Source organism: Felis catus, chromosome A3, assembly GCF_018350175.1.
Source record: "Felis catus isolate Fca126 chromosome A3, F.catus_Fca126_mat1.0, whole genome shotgun sequence".
In the NCBI taxonomy this organism is placed as follows: domain Eukaryota; kingdom Metazoa; phylum Chordata; class Mammalia; order Carnivora; family Felidae; genus Felis; species Felis catus.
Genome location: NC_058370.1, coordinates 98,559,488 through 98,577,061, shown reverse-complemented (window position 1 = coordinate 98,577,061; position 17,574 = coordinate 98,559,488). Strand labels below are relative to the sequence as shown.

At 36.2% G+C, this 17,574-nt stretch overlaps 1 protein-coding gene across 1 annotated transcript in view; it reads right to left on the bottom strand.

Moving 5' to 3' along the window:
* The window catches only part of LOC101083672 (ADP-ribosylation factor-like protein 5A), a 761,586-nt gene that overhangs the window by 59,024 nt on the left and 684,988 nt on the right, over positions 1–17,574 (bottom strand). The window contains exon 9 of the transcript XR_006595697.1: positions 15,213–15,275. The gene's annotated coding sequence lies outside the window, so the exon portion shown is untranslated. The remainder of the gene's footprint in view (positions 1–15,212; positions 15,276–17,574) is intronic.

The window sequence follows — 17,574 nt, the reverse complement described above, 5'->3', positions numbered from 1 at the left end:
TAACATAATAATGATTCTCATGTTAATTAGAATGGCTGGGAACCTCATGGCCAGGACTCTCATCATTATAAACATAAGTAATTTCAAAGAATTATCATCTATTTTTCCTGCCATTTTAATTATTCATTGGGGTTAGTTTTATTTTTTAATTTTTTTAATTAAAATTTTAAAAAATGTTTTTTTTTTATTTTTGAGGGAAAGAGAGACAGAGTGTGAGCAAGAGAGGGGCAGAGAGACAGAGGGAGACACAGAATCCAAAGCAGAGTCCAGGCTCCAAGCTGTCAGCACAGAGCTGGACCCAGGGCTCAATCCACAAGCCCCAAGATCATGACCTGAGCTGAAGTTGGATGTCCAACAGACTGAGCCACCCAGGCACCCTCGGGTTAGTTTTCTAATATAAAAAATGCAACTGACTTTCTTTTTTAAAAAAGTTCTGTCTTTCATTTTTTTCTTTTCTTGACTTATTAAAATTAAAATGTTTTGTATAGGGTTACAGATTGGAATTATGAGTTTATATGCAAAAGATCCAGATAGGGCAGAAGCAGCGTGAACAGACATATATGTATTTGGATAGACTTACCCTGTCTGTATTAGAGCTGAGATGGCTCAAATCTGTACTGTATTTGTGTGTGTGTGTGTGTGTGTGTGTGTGTGTGTGTGTGTGTATGTGTGTGTGTATCACACTGATATTTTATGTTATTCTAGCATCTATTTCTGGGTCCACTATTTGTATGCCACATGTTAATCAAATGTGTACATGTTCATAACATTCTTTGTCAACAAAAATTTTAAGCAGAGGTCAAAACAACAATTAAAACTTAGGAGTTTATTTCAGAAGGCAATATGTTTCTATGAATACTTATACAATACTTACTAATATTAGAGCTTTAACCATTGGCCCCATAAAATTATCAAGGAAAGACATATTCAATTCTACAAAGAGAGAAATCAACTAAATCTACTTATGTCAGAACAGTGAGAAAAGCTGTATTCCTAAAACAGAATTCATTGTATTCTGAGCATCTATAGTTTTTCTTGAACTTCTTTATATTATTTTGATATTTTTAGTGAGCACAAAAAAAACCCCAAAAGACCTCTATAAAATAGTCCCCCAACTTCTCAGTTTATAATAGTTTGTTCACCAGTATTTAATATTAATCACGTTTCTATAGTTGTATATAGGAATAATTTGGAGAAGGAAGATAACTTTGTATTTAATAAAAAATACTGCATGAGCTTTCTTGGATTACAGATAAGCAAAATTTTCTCAGTCTTAAGAAGACTGATTTCAGGAATGCTTTTGCCAACATATCATGTAGTATCTTTTCAGAGACAATGAAGAAAGGTGATCTGAATGATTTTACTGGAAGTTAGATTGTAACTGGTTAAACCATAGTATCTATGGAGGTCCTGGGAGTCAGTGGTAAGGGTTGAACACATGGATTGTACCTGCTATCTCAGTGGCTACATCCAATTCATTTGGGTATGAATATCTGAAAATTCCTGGAGAGGCTGGATCTCCCAGTAAGAGCTATTAGTTATTTTTGGAATTTGCTCTTTGAAAAAGCTCACTGTCTGCATAAGGACCTCCTTTATCAGACAATACTTCACCATAAATACAGTTCAGATTCACAGGGATGAGTTTCCTGCACCTTTTGAGATCTTTAGTGTGTTTCTGACCCAATTTCATATCTCACCTCCATTCCCAGCCCCATGTTGATGCAGAATAACTATGATCTATGTCTTAAGATCCCTAAATTTAAAAAATGTTGTGCATTGGTTTACAGTATTATAGTATTATTATAATTTTGAAATACATTGAAAGTAAAATCAGATGCAATGAGAGATGGGGAAGAAAAGGAGAAAGGGGGAAATAAAGAGAAAGGAAAAAGAGAGTAAGGTAGAAAGGAAGGAGAAAGCGGAGTAAAACTGGAATAAATGAGTGAACAAAGGAACCAATGGATGAGGGGACATGGCCTGAAACCATACATATTTGTTGGGTTAAAGAAAGGGAGAGGGGCACCTGGGTGGCTCAGTCAGTTGAGCATCTGACTTTGACTCAGGTCATGATCTGGTGGTTTGTGAATTCGAGCCCCCCATCAGACTCACTGCTGTTAGTACGGAGCCTGCCTTGGATCCTTTGTCCCCCTCTCTCTGTTCCTCCCCCACTGCACTCTCTCAAAAATACATAAACATTAAAAAAAAAAAGAAAGGGAGAAAGAAACTAAGGTAGGAGGAAAAGAAACATAGCTAACCTTCTTTAACTGTTTTGTATGTAATAGTCACTGTACTAGGCAGTTCCACTTATTATACATGAAATTTGATCTTTACAGCTTCCTTGTAAGATAATTTTTCTATGTAATAGAACTGAGATTCTGTGCCTTGTCTGTCAGAATCTGAATCTCCGGATCTTTATATTAAAGAGCACATGAAGTGAGCTGTGCTCATTGTCAAAACTACACAGCAAGCCTTTTTTATCCTTAAACTTTGCCACCACCCTAACTAAATGATATGTAGCCATATGCTTGGTAATTAAAAGGCTGAAGGTTTCTCTCCACCATTTTTATCACCCTTATGTCATTTCTAGGTTGTAATTTGCATAATACTGGTTCAAAAAAAAATGAAGAATCTATGTGGTGTTTTAAACTATGCTAATATTTAATACGGAGGCAGAGAAGACAACAACATTGATATGCAACTTTCCTTCCTAGACAGATTTTCTGTCTAAAACAAGATGTGAAGAAATTACACATTGTGTGATCAGGAGAACAGTAGTGAAATTAAATCTCTCCTCTGGGAGAGAGTCTGCTTCAGCCACTGTAAACCTGCCTTTGAGACGAACACAATGCATGCTGCTATACTGTTAGAATACAGATTCCGGAAAGACAAAATAGTTACTAATTTTGCTGTTAAAAACACCTGAAATATGTGATGGCGATTAAGAAGTGCACCTGTTGATGAGCACTGGGTATTGTATGGAAGTGTTGAATCACTATATTGTATACTGGAAACTAATATTACACTGTATGTTAACTGGAACTTAAATAAAAACTAAAACAAACCTGAAAATAAATCAAATTTACAAAATGTAGAAAATTCCATTTTAGGTTATTAAATGTGCTTACATCATTTAGATGAGTTTCATGTTGGGAAAATTAACAATGGATCTCATACACACAGAGACATACACCCTTACATCCAATTTGTTATGTTTGCAAATGTTAATGAGGAGGAAACAAGTAAAATGTATGTAAGCAATAAAATGGGGGTTTAAAAGGGGAGGGGGAAGGTGTTGATTTAAATAACTTTGCTGAGTATAATCTGTAAGAGTACAAAGTAGAAGGAACTACATATAGGAACTGTACTCTAGTTGATAAAGCTGATTTCCAAAGGGGCATGGGATTACAATTTTGATACTATTATACATGTATATTAGGGTTGAACAATTAAATAAATGGAGCCAGATTTCTCACTTTTGTAATGAGAATTTACAGATAAGGGGAGGTGGGTGAAATAATCCATGCGGTAATGGATTAGAGCTAGAGATGTCAATATGAACTCATGGTTAGATTAGTATGGAGACAGATAGTTACATATAGACCTATGTATAGATGCTTGCATATACCTGGGTAGCATACATACGTACATGTGTTTCAGTCAGCTGAGGGGCTTAAAAATGACACCCCATTAACAATGAGCATACTCATCCATATCTTGGTTTCCTAATACCATTCTCAAATAAGAAAACAACAACAAAACAAACAAACAATAAAAAGGGACATTATCAAGATGTTTGATTCCAGGACTGGGGCAGAAAATATATAAGATGAAGCTGGAATATTTTGTTGTGCCAGAAATAAAAGAAATGCTCAAAAAATTTGAAGACAATTTGTTAAAGGGACACTGGGACCAACTAAAAGAGTTCCCAATGGTGAAAGATGGAAAAATGTGATCAAAATAAGTCAAGTTGTTTTGAACTATAATCCAAAATTAAATTCCTGAGTCCAGTAATTATTAATAAATTAATAAATGGAGAGGAGCAGACAAATCTCCCATGCAGAAGAATTCTAAATACTTTATGTAGATGCCCTGTGCTCAAAAGGGGGAGTATGACTCCCATTCCTTAAGTATGTGCTGTACAACTGTAGCAAAAGTAGTAAGGATTCCTGGGATTTAGGGGAGAGAGGAAGCAAAGTAACCTGCATTCCATGAATATAGAAGAAAAATAACTGGAATGATTCTAAGAAGTAGATTCTACTCCCTGAGTTTCTACAACAAAAACTATCAATTTCTGGGGTGCCTGGGTGGTTCAGCTGGTTAAGCAACTGACTGGCTCAGGTCATGATCTCACGGTTTGTGAGTTCCAGTCCTGTGTTGGGCTCTGTGCTAATAGCTCTGAGCCTGGAGCCTGATTTGGATTCTGGGTCTCCTCTCTCTGCCCTTCCCATGCTCATGCTCTGTCTCTCTCTGTCTCTCAATAATAAATAAACGTTAAAAACTTCTTTAAAAACTATCAATTTCTACTGTACATGTATCATCTTTTAAAAGGGACATTGTAATGCACCTTACCTATGCCGCAGCAACTTGAGGTTGAGAGAAATTGTTTACAAAACATGTATTGACGTTTCATAAGAAATATGCAGATACATATCTGTCTTCTTTCTTTTTTTAAAAAAGAAACTAACACTTTGTGGTTTTTTAGTGGTTATTAATTTTGAGAGAGAGAGCAAGGGAGGGTCAGAGAGACAGGGAGAGAGAGAATCTCAAGCAGCCTCCGGCTTTCAGCTCAGAGCCTGACGTGGGGCTCAATCCCATGAACTGTGAGATCATGATCTGAGCTGAAATCATGAGTTGTATGCTCAACCAAATGAGCCACGTGGGCACCGCCTCTCTCTTTGATCTTCAGCCTATTTCCTCTTCTACATCTATAACAATCATTCTTGAAGACTACTAAAATTGATAATCCATTGATCTCACTGCTTTTGTGGTAGTCTTCCTGTCAAAGTCAATAATGTTCTCTGTATTACTGAACACTGTCAAGACTTAATTTCCCTCTTTATCTATCTGCTTAATTGAACACAGCTGATCACCCACTACTTCTTGAAGCATATTTTTCCTGTGGCTTTGAAATTCTCCTGACTTTTCTCCTACTTAGTTTTTTAGTCAGTCTCCTTCACTGGTTCTTCCTGATTTCTTTAATCTGAAACACTGTTGTGTTACAAAGTTCAGAGGCAGTCTCCCATGACCTTTTCCTTCTCAATCTACACTTGGTCATTTGCTGAGTTTATTCACTCTCATACCTTTAAACATCATCTTTAAGATAATGATTCTCAAACTTGTATCTCCAACCACATCATCTTTCCTGAACTTTGTTTTATGTGTCTAATGAGTACTCAGTACATCCACTTGGATGTCTAATTGGCATCCCAGAGCTCATCTCTCTAAATGATATCCACTTATATGTCTTATCCACTGTAAATCAACTTTATCTCAAACTTTCCTCAACTCATTAAGTGGTACTCCTTCTTTCCATTTTCTCAGACTTTGGAGTCATCCTTGACATCTTTCTTTACTTACATCCCATATCTAATCCATCAATAAATCCTGTTAGTGCTACTTTCTGATCATAACCAGAATCCTATAACATTTTACCTTCTCAAACAAGCCACGTTCATCTTTTACCTGGATGTTGACAAAGGCTTCTCATGGTATTTGTGCTTCCATTCTTTCCCCTAAACATGGTATTCTCCATAGAACACTGGTTGATCCTTAAAAAATGTAAGTCATAGGTCCGCGATGTATGATTACGCAGATTGTGCTGTGTGCAGCTGGAAAGAACACCATTCTCATATCACTTGTGGACTTTTACACCTATTATGACAATGCTATCACAGATAGTGAAAGGTCTGGAGAAAATAATGTCTCTTTTTTAATGACTGACACAACAGAGGCATCTGAGCGAACAGTGGCCTGAGATCATTCACTGTTCAGCTATCAAACAATGGCTATCCAATCACTCAGGATAAAAGTCTAACAAGTTTTTATGTAACCTGGCCCCTTGCTACTTCTCTTTTATTATCCCCTATTCCTACCTAGCTCAGTTTTTCTGAAAATTTTATCTAATAGGAATCACCTAGGGGGTTTGTCAAAATGTAGAATTGATTCAACAGGTCTAGGTAAAGACTTGGTTTCTGCGCTTCTAACAACCTCCCAGGTGATACTGATGGATGGTTCTAGTTTAGGGTCACTGTTTCAGCCAATCTGTCTCTGCTCATGCTGTATTTACTCATGCCTAAAGACATTTATACTTTTCTTTTATTTGAAATACTCTGTCTCTAAATATCCTCAAGATTTACTCTCTCACATACTTTTGGTCATTAGGTTTTTTTCCCCCTCAATGACCCCTTCCCTATGTTGTTTAAATTCATATCCTCTCCCTTTCCACAATCACTTTTCATTGTTTTGGGTAGACAATCTTTTCTTTCTGGCTGCTTTTAACATGTTCTTTATTTGTACTATTTTACTACAATGTTATAGGTATGTATTTCTATTAAATTATCCTGCTTAGAATTTGTTGCAGTTCCTGAATCTAAGGATTGTTGTCTTTCATAAATTCTACAAAACCTCTTGGTCATTATCTATTAAACACTATTATCTTCTTGAACTATGTTAAGATGTATATTAATGTAGATCTTTTCACATAACCTTATACTCACCTCCATGTCTCTTCGTCTTTCCTTCACTCTTTCTATTGGTTACCCTTTGCCGCCTTTTGGTTGACTTATCTAGTCTTTTCTTTACTTAGTTAGTTATCTTTAGTTGTGGCTAATCTTAATATTTAACTATTAATTAAAAAGTGTGTGCGTGAGTGTGCGTGTGTGTGTGTGTGATTTCTAGAAGTTTGATTTGGCTTTTTAAATTTTTTTTTTTCAACGTTTATTTATTTTTGGGACAGAGAGAGACAGAGCATGAACGGGGGAGGGGCAGAGAGAGAGGGAGACACAGAATGGGAAACAGGCTCCAGGCTCTGAGCCATCAGCCCAGAGCCCGACGCGGGGCTCGAACTCACGGACCGCGAGATCGTGACCTGACTGAAGTCGGACGCTTAACCGACTGCGCCACCCAGGCGCCCCATGATTTGGCTTTTTAAAAAGTCTACCATTCATTTTTGGTAATGTCATTTATTTTTCAGCAAATTCTTAAAGTTTTATTTTATTTCTTTAAAATATTTGATAATACAAATATTATGTAATAATAAATACATTTACATTTAAATTGTAATTTTAAATTATATCAAAAAAATTTAATTCAAAAATTTTGTGAGTATGATTCTGCAGGCAGTTATTGTACTGACTAACTCACAAGGGTTTATTTCTTTAGGTGTTATGTTGTTTGTTTGTGGGGTCAGCACAGAGCCTGATGTGGGGCCAATGCAGGGCTCTAATCCACGAAGCTGCGAGATCATGACCTGAGCCAAAATCAAGAGTCAGACGTGTAACCAACTGAGCTACCCAGGCACTCCTGTCTGTTTGTTTTAAAGTGATATTTCATTTGGTAAAAATTCTCCTGTAACTGTTCTTTGTCCCTCTGTGCAAGCATGCTTTGGGAGAGAATGTGCATTTGACTATTCCAGGCTCCTGGAAGAACTAACTAAACAATACTACTAATTTTGACTTCAATGATAATGATGATGATAGCAGAGATGAAGACAGTTATTTTAGGACATAGACGTAATGTAAATTCTGGATCAAGACTTTTTTACTTCAAGTTTTTATTTAAACTCTAGTTAGTTAATACATACGGTAAAATTTGTTTCAGGTATAGAATTTAGAGATTCATCACTTACATATAACACCCAGGGCTTATCACGTGGCTTGTTCCCATTTGTAAAATAGGGCCAACCCTTTCAATCCTCCTAACCAGAATTCTGGGTACTTACATGCAAGATAGTAAGCTAATCACTTCACCAGGATATTAATTTAATCTTCACAGTGACTCTACAAGGTAAGTAGGTGTTCTTATTTCCAGGTATGAATAAGCAACTGAAGCATAGGCAGTTTGATTCTGGGGATTAGTTGGCTGATAATAACTATCTCAGAGAGACATTGTGAAGATACACATATAATACTTAGGAAAGCAAGTGTCCCTGGAATGGAGTTGATGCTTGATGAACTTAAAGTTGGGCCTACGTTCTAAGATTAGGCTTTAGAAATTGAAACAGAAACCAAAGCTAAATCAAGACAGAAGGAATAATAACCCCTAGCTCAGAGAGAGTAAATTGGCTCAACCTATGAGATAATATACCTGACATATGCTTGGTTGGCCTTCTTTGAACATTTGCCAGAATTCAGAATAGGTTCTCTGCTTTCTTTTATTATGGAAACATGTACTGTGTTGGGCATATAGTAAATGTCTAATAAGTGTTTGTTACATTAACACACTATTGGGCCTCTTACTCATCTCCAAGCTTGATAAGCATGACTTTATTATTTTTTTTCCTAGGTTTCTTATTTTTTTTTATTAAAAAAGTTTTTAATGTTTTGTTTATTTATTTATTTTTCAATATATGAAGTTTATTGTCAAATTGGTTTCCATACAACACCCAGTGCTCATCCCAAAAGGTGCCCTCCTCAATACCCATCACCCACCCTCCCCTCCCTCCCACCCCCCATCAACCCTCAGTTTGTTCTCAGTTTTTAAGAGTCTCTTAGATAAGCATGACTTTAATACTGCAATACCATTGGTCTGAGCTAGCAGCAGTTCATTTTTATGAATTGAAGGAGAGTTCTAGTTCTATTAAGTAGTTGTAGAATTACTACAGTGATATTTGGAAACATAAATATACTATGTATCTTCTTTGTACAACTAAAGTGAGAGTGTATTTTTCCTTTATATTATTTTGTTTATTTTTCACAGAAGCCCCCTGAGTCATTAGTATGAGCTCACTGATTTTATTGATAAGAAAACTCAGGTATCAAAAAATTATATAACTAGCCCATGCCACATAGAAAATAAGATATGAAGTATAGATTTAAACCTAGATTTTATACTTTAGGAGGATTTTATCATTTAATGAGCATTCCTCCTAAAGGCAATTTTGTGGCTGTGTCTGACAGTTTTCCAATGTTGGAGATGAAAGCTTTTTTTTATAATTAAAGTTACAATATAGATATAAGACATGGGCCAATATATATTATATTTTATACTTATTATATGTAACATACATATAATATACATAATTTATATAATTCAATGCATCTTATTAACCCCTGGAGAAGCTTCTATATGTTGTTTAGGTATGCAATTATTTCTTATCCAGCACCTTCTTTTCATATTCTTCCTTATCTGTTTACTATCAGAAATTTTTTACTCATTAATTTATTATCTGCCTCCCCTTCCCCATTACACCCATCATCATGCAAGAAAGTAAGTTTTAATTGAGCAGGATCCTGACTATTTTGTTCACTGCTGAATCTACACATAGAAAGCAACATTGAGCACATTTTAGGAGGTTAAAAATATTGCTGCATGAAAGAATAAATGTCTTAAAATTGCTGAGAATAGTACAGAGAATAACTTTTTCAGTGGTCAAAGCAATGAGAGGGTGAAGACAGATGGATACAACTTGCTCTTTTCAGTTCATAAGGATGGATTTGACCATGTATATAAATAACCCAGAAAATTCAGAGAAAATCAAGATTCAGAACTTAATTCAACAAATCACAGAATATTAAATCTGGGAAAAGGCTTGCTTGAAGTTTAGAGGTAAGTTTAATAGGAATATCAGGCAATGGCTCTGTAAAACGCACCTTTTTTAAAAAATAGAATTTATTGTCAAATTGGCTAACATACAGTGTATAAAGTATGCTCTTGGTTTTTGGGGTAGATTGCTATGGTTCATCACTTACATAGTGTTGGAAGCCCTAGCATCAGCAGACAACAAAATGATATAAAAAGCATCAAAATTGGCAAAGAAGAAGTCAAACTTTCACTTTTTGCAGATGACATGATACCCTCTATGGAAAACCCGAAAGACTCCACCAAAAGACTGTTAGAACTGATCCATGAATTCAGTAAAGTCTCAGGGTATAAAATCAATGTATAGTGGGGCGCCTGGGTGGCGCAGTCGGTTAAGCGTCCGACTTCAGCCAGGTCACGATCTCGCGGTCCGGGAGTTCGAGCCCCGCGTCAGGCTCTGGGCTGATGGCTCTGGGCTGATGGCTCTGGGCTGATGGCTCGGAGCCTGGAGCCTGTTTTGGACTCTGTGTCTCCCTCTCTCTCTGCCCCTCGCCCGTTCATGCTCTGTCTCTCTCTGTCCCAAAAATAAATAAATGTTGAAAAAAAATAAAATAAAATCAATGTATAGAAATTGGTTGCATTTTTATGCACCAATAATGAGGCAACAGAAAGAAATCAAAAACTCTTCTTTCAGAGAGGCACTAACAGGCTGAAAATATGAAAAGATGCAAAACAAGTACAACATAATTATAAACTGTTCATTAAAGCTGGACCCTGGAGGATTGCTACTTAGTGTCACTTTTCTTACTTCAGTTTCATCTAATTTGCATACATGAAGGAGTGAGAATTACATTTTTAAACACATATTCTCAAATCTATTCTATGGATTCAAATTAACCCAAAGGAGGTTCCTCTCACAGCTACAGTTTCTAGATAATCTGGCCCCTAACTCAGATCATGTAGATCAAGTTAACTTGTAACTGCCCCAACTGAACACATCAAGCACAGTTCCCTATCTTTAAAATAAACAGGTAAACTGTTCAAATTAATGAAAAAGACAAGATAGAACATAAATGCCCTGCATCTCAACTGCAGCAGGATAATGATGCAAGCCCCCCACCTCTCTTGTTTTAAAAAAAATATAGCACTGCCCCCCTTGGAATTCAACATTTGCCAGCCAGAGAAGAAATAAGGACAGAATCAGAGATAGGGTCTTTGGTAGCCAATTGTGCAGTCTGATTTTCAATTTCTTTCTAGACTGCAAAAAGAACATAGGTAAGGGCTTGATGACATTAGCAGAGATAGAAGAAAATTCTGGGATTGTTTGCAGCCACCACCTTGGATGTACCAAGAGAGGAGAAACAAATGAAAGATATACTAAATAAAATGCAATTATGGCCATCATAAGATGGCCATGTAATAGCTGAAAGCGGACAACTGAGAAAATTAACATAGACTGTTAAGATTATGGATCAAGAGGGGGCGCCTGGGTGGCGCAGTCGGTTAAGCGTCCGACTTCAGCCAGGTCACGATCTCGCGGTCCGTGAGTTCGAGCCCCGCGTCAGGCTCTGGGCGGATGGCTCAGAGCCTGGAGCCTGTTTCCGATTCTGTGTCTCCCTCTCTCTCTGCCCCTCCCCCGTTCATGCTCTGTCTCTCTCTGTCCCAAAAATAAATAAACATTGAAAAAAAAAATTTTTAAGATTATGGATCAAGAGATGAGAGTTTCACAGGTGATCATAAAATATATCATCAAAACTGTGTTATTTCTCTGAGTGAAAAGGGGTGCTATTAATCATTACTTTGGAATTGCAAGAACAGAAACCACTTCTGTGTCTGCTGGGGGTATGAACTTGCTTGCTAGGGTGAAGGACACCATGCACGCTAAGTTGGAACCATTGCCCACAGAAGAAAAAAACCCAAGATTCTTATGGAATTGTTGATATGACGATTTTTGCAAATATTATTTTCTGATATTTATTTATATGGGATCATTAATATTATTTCAATATACATATTCAGGGATCAGAATAAGGTTTACAGTTTCTTCTGGCCTAGCTTGGGTGTACAAAGCATGACTAAATATACAGCCCTTATTCTATTGATTCACTGGAAGAGAGAAGAGCTTCGGTGTTCAGAAAGCCCAATTCTGGAATCTAAGCTATTTTCAGATGGAAGAGATACTTATTTATAACAGATACAAATAAAACATCCATAAAAAAATCAGTATCATGTGGGAGACAATCTACTCAAGATGAAAGAAGTCCTCAAATAACTTCATAGAACTTTCCTATGTCTTATTTCTTTTGCAGGATAATTCACATTTCAAATTTCCTCCTGTAGGTCAAGTTTGAATTTTAAACACAATCCAAAAAGTACATAAATCAATTCCCCCCAGGTCTATATATGTTAGTTCCTAGGTGGCTTGCAAAATGGTACCATGGGGTATTATGGCATCTAAAAGTCCTATATTGGGAGCATATCCAAAATTTCAGAGTCACAGCATTAACTCTGAACTTCCAATTTTCTTTCTGATGTTTCTACAGTGGACATATAAACCTTTTAAAGATGGAAAATGATAAGATATGGAAATAACTATATAGAGACAACAATGTAAGAAGATGTGTCATATATTATTCAGGTTAAACAGAGGGACATTCTACCATGAGTTAGGAGAACATCAAAAAAGAGAATCTGGGGGCCACCTGGGTGGCTCAATCCATTAAGCATCTGACTTTGGCTCAGGCCACAATCTCTCGGTCTGTTGGTTGGAGCCCCTTGTTGGGCTCTGTGCGGACAGCTCAGAGCCCGGAGCCTGTTTCGAATTCTGTTTCTCCCTCTCGCTCTGTGCCCCTCCCCTGCTTGTGCTCTCTCTCTGTCTCTCAAAAATAAACATTAAAAAAGAGAGATTTTTGTCACATACCTAAACTCAGTCACATTGGTGACTGACATTATTACAATAACATTATTATTATCATAATAATAATAATAATATCATTATTATTATTACTACTACTATTATTTTTATAACATTATTATCACCAACCTCACATCCTGGGTATTTATTCATTGATTCATGAAAACTGATTCTAAATATTGTTAAGAACTTCTGTATCCAACAGTATGCTAGGTATTTGAGGATGCTTAAATAAAAGACACAGCTCACCACCTAGTCATGATATGGTAAGTAAACAATGAGAAAGATGGAACTCAGTTTCTCTGGCAATGTGAGTAAAAGTAAGGCAAGAGATACCATATGTTTTCACTCTTACGTGGATCCTGAGAAACTTAACAGAAACCCATGGGGGAGGGGAAGGAAAAAAAAAAAGAGGTTAGAGTGGGAGAGAGCCAAAGCATAAGAGACTCTTAAAAACTGAGAACAAACTGAGGGTTGATGGGGGGTGGGAGGGAGGGAAGGGTGGGTGATGGGTATTGAGGAGGACACCTTTTGGGATGAGCACTGGGTGTTGTATGGAAACCAATTTGACAATAAATTTCATATATTGAAAAAAAAAGTAAGGCAAGAGGCAGGGGATCTATGGTAGATTTTTTTTATTTTGTTTACACTGTTTCTCAGTTTGTTCCTGTCACCAACTTTTATCCTCTCCTCCTGATCTGTTTCATCCAGAAAACATTAAAAGTTTATATAACAGTTAATACTACTGGTCCCCAGTTTAATGTACTTCACAACACAAATTTCTCTAGAAATATCCCTTTAAAATACACTAATTTCCTCATTTCCTTCCTTCCTTTCTTCCACTAGTTAGATTAAGAATTTCTTTGTAATGCAAGTAAATACATGCAGGGGCACCTGGGTGGCTCAGTCGGTTGAGTTACTACTTAAGCTCAGGGCAGATCTCACAGTTCTTGAGTTCTAGCGTGCTTCTCAGAGCAGAGTCTGCTGAGGATCCTCCAGAGCCGCTCTCTCTCTGCCCTTCCCCTGCTCGTGCTCTCTCTCTCTCTCTCAAAAATAAATAAACATTAAAAAAATACATGTATAAGGTTTTATGGGATTGAGAAACTGGGCAGGGTTATATTTTAAGGAAGGTAAGAAGATAGAATAGTGACAGAAGTTAGGGGCAAGAGGTCCAACCAAAAGATGTTGCCCTGGATGGGAATCTTCAGTGCAGTCCTGAGGAAATGGTCTTCTGGCACTGGGAGAGGATTATGGAACAGGAGGAGAGTTCAAGAATGGAAGCCAAGATCACTGAATCAGGAGACCCTACTATAGGATAAATGCTTTACCAGGAATACTTAATTTTAGTCTCAAAATATTGAAGGATAGTATTGAAACTGTTTTGCAGCTAATAAAAATCATGGAACTGAATCATGAAATTGTCCAAGTGGTAAGTGATGGAGGTAGTAGTCAATCTCAACCCTCTGCAAAGCTTTATTCAGCTTGCAACCAACCCTACTCATGTTCAATATCACATACATAGGAATTCTAGTACCTAGATCATTCCATGTATTTGTGCTTTGGCTCAACCACTGGTAATAACTACATCTATATATTCTTATTCTTGCGTTTATTCTCCATAGAACTAGAAAGGTCTCTAAGAGTCCACAGTAAGAGAGTAATCAATACACAGAGTTTCACGTATTTGAGCCCTGCCTTGAGAACTTACAGGCTTACATTGATAAAATATTTGAATAATATAGAACTCTTCCTTTCAGCAACCCCCTCCCCAACTCTGAGTTATCTTTCAATTCTCAGATACTGTCTCCTTTGGTAAAATTTTGATAAATATTATTACTTTTACCCAATTCTGATGGAGTTAATTGAATCTCGTGTGAACTACACCTGTATGTACATATATTGCTGAATGTACTGCTCTTCTTTTGCATTTATTTTTCGTCATAAGGTATGACACTCTTTTGGAAAATATCTATGGTTCTGAAGAGTTCCCAAGTGGCATTTCTGTGGAGTAATACCCCTGCCATTCCTAGAGGAGGACTGTGTTTTTATTATTAAATCATAGTAAAAAGTAAAGGTAACTGCATTTATTTTATGTCTTGGAAAAAAGAATTTAAAAGTTACCAACTTTATGTTCTATATACTATAATTTTTATTTTAATCTATGATATACAGTTGCATTCTGGCATTAGTGTATTAGCAGTTACTTGAGTTTGAATCATATTTCTGACAGCACCTCTCTATGTGGGTTTAAGAAAAGCATTCAATTCTTCTGATCATCAGAAGAATATAAAATATGGATAACAATACTACTTTTAAAGTAATAAATATAAAGTAATAGTGTCTGGAAGGAAAGAAATTATGAGTAAATTGGCTGTTAGCATTTCCATAGTTCTAGAACCTAATAATAGTATCTGGCATATGCTGAAATAAAATAAAAATGTTTGAATTGCCCATACAAGTTGTCAGGATCAAATAATATAAGATATATTTAGTATAGCAAAATATGCAAAGTTAAGGAATTCGAGTCATTTTCAACTCACTTAGCCTTTGTATTTCTCACCTATAATCCAGAATCTCCTGATACATGTCAAATCCATGTTCGGGTTCCTCCTGATTCCAAAGACTGTGAAAAAAATGGAAAGTTAATAACTCCACTGAAAATTTGCTATGTTATTTTATAAAGTTGGACCATAGGATGATGTACCAATGGATTATAAGTTTCAAGAAAAGATTTAGAGAACTTTTTAACCCATGCTTCTAAACATTACCCTGATGGAATCCACTCTCCACCATCATGTTATTTATTCTATCTTCATTCACATAGCTTGAGAAAAAGATATTAAGAAAGAAAATGTGCTGGAGTCATGTTGTGCACATCTCATACTCTCATCAATTAATAGTAAAAGATGCATAAGACTAATTTTGAGCTATCAGGAATCAAGTGAACGAGGGGAGCAATAAACCTACTTGAAATCAATGTTTTATTTAATGAGGCCCCCTGGGTTAATATCAGAAGCAAGTCATGTCTTTCTGCAAAGATTAATCTCATCCAGCAGTTTACTCAGGTGTTAACTCCAGTTGAAAGCAGTTTGGGGAGTTCTAATAATCCTAGGAATGAAGACTGAAGAGGGATGTTGATAAACTTTGCAATCAGTAATAATTATGAATACATAATGGTAAAAATGTTTATACCTCCAGCTCTTTGCTCCTATCAATATTAGGGTTAAGTATAGTTGAGAAATTAGCCAGAGTTAACATAAGTCCAAAGTTCACACAAAAAAAGAAATATTAAAAAGCTATAGGAACCACAACAGTATAGGACTGGCATAAAAAACAGACCCATAGATCAATGGAACAAAACAGAAAGCCCAGAATAAATTCACACATATACAGTCAAGTAATTTTTGACAAAGGTGCCAAGAATACACAATTGGTGAAGATAGTCTCTTCAATAAATGGTGCTGGGGAAAATGGATACGCACACGTAAAAGAATGAAACTAGATCCCTATCTTACACTATTCACAAAAATGAACTAAAAATGGACTTAAGACTTAAATGTAAGACCTGAAACTGTAAAACTCCTAAAAGAAAACATAGGAAACAATTCTTGCCATTCACCTTAGCGATGAGTTTTTGGATATGACACCAAAGGAACAGGCAACAAAGGTAAAAATAAACAAATGGGACTACATCAAACTAAAACATTTCTGCACAGCAAATAATCCACAGCAAGAAAAGGCAACCTATAGAATTGTAGGAAATATTTGTACATCATACGCCAGATAAGGGTTAATATCCAAAAATATAAAAGGAACTCTCAGAATTCAATAGCAAAAACCAGATAACCCAATTAAAAATGGTCAAGGACCTGAATGGACACTCTTCCAAAGAAGACATACAAGTGGCCAGCAAGTATAGGAAAAGATGTTTAATATCACTCGTCATCAGAAAAATGCAAATCAAAACCACAATGACATATTGCCTCATACTTGTTAAAATGTCTATTATCAAAAAGCAAGAAATAAGTGCTGGTAAGAATGTAGAGAGCAGAGAATCCCTGCACAATGCTGCCACCAATGTAAACTGGCACAGCCCTTATGGGCAACAGTATGAATTTTCCTCAGAAAATTAAGAATAGAACTACCATATGATCCAAAATCCCACTTCTGGGTATATATCCAAAAGAAACCCAATTATCTCATCATCTGAAAGATATATCAGTACTTCCATGTTCTTTGTAGCATTAACCATAATAGCCAAGATATTGAAACAAGTGCCCATGGCGGGGGCACTTGGGTGGCTCAGTTGGTTAAGCCTCTGACTCCTGGTTTCAGCTTAGGTCATCTCACAGTTTGTGGGTTCAAGCCCCTCATTCAAAACCCCACTTGGGATTTTCTCTCTCCTTCTCTCTCTGCCCCTCCCCCACTTGTTCTGTCTCTCTTGAAATGAATAAACTATAAAAAATTGAAACAAGTGCCCATGGGCACATAAATGGATAAAGAAAATTGGGAGATATATATATATATAGATATATATATATATATATATGTATATATATATATATATATATATATATATAATGGAATATTGTTCAGCCACAAAAAAGAGGCAAACGTTATTATTTGTGACAACATGGAGGAAACTGAAGGACATTACACTAAAAGAAATAAGCCAGAAGGAGAAAGACAAACACTATATGCTATCATTTATATGTGGGATCTAAAAACAAACAGACAAACAAAACTCACAGAAACAGAGTAGAATTGTGGTTGCCACAGGCTAGAAGGTGGGATAAATGGGGGAAAACTTGTCAAATGGTATAAATTTTCAATGAGAAGATGAATAAGTTCTGGGGATCTAATGTACATTTAATAATTACGTGTTGTATACTTGAGATTTGCTAAGAGAGTAGATCATAAGT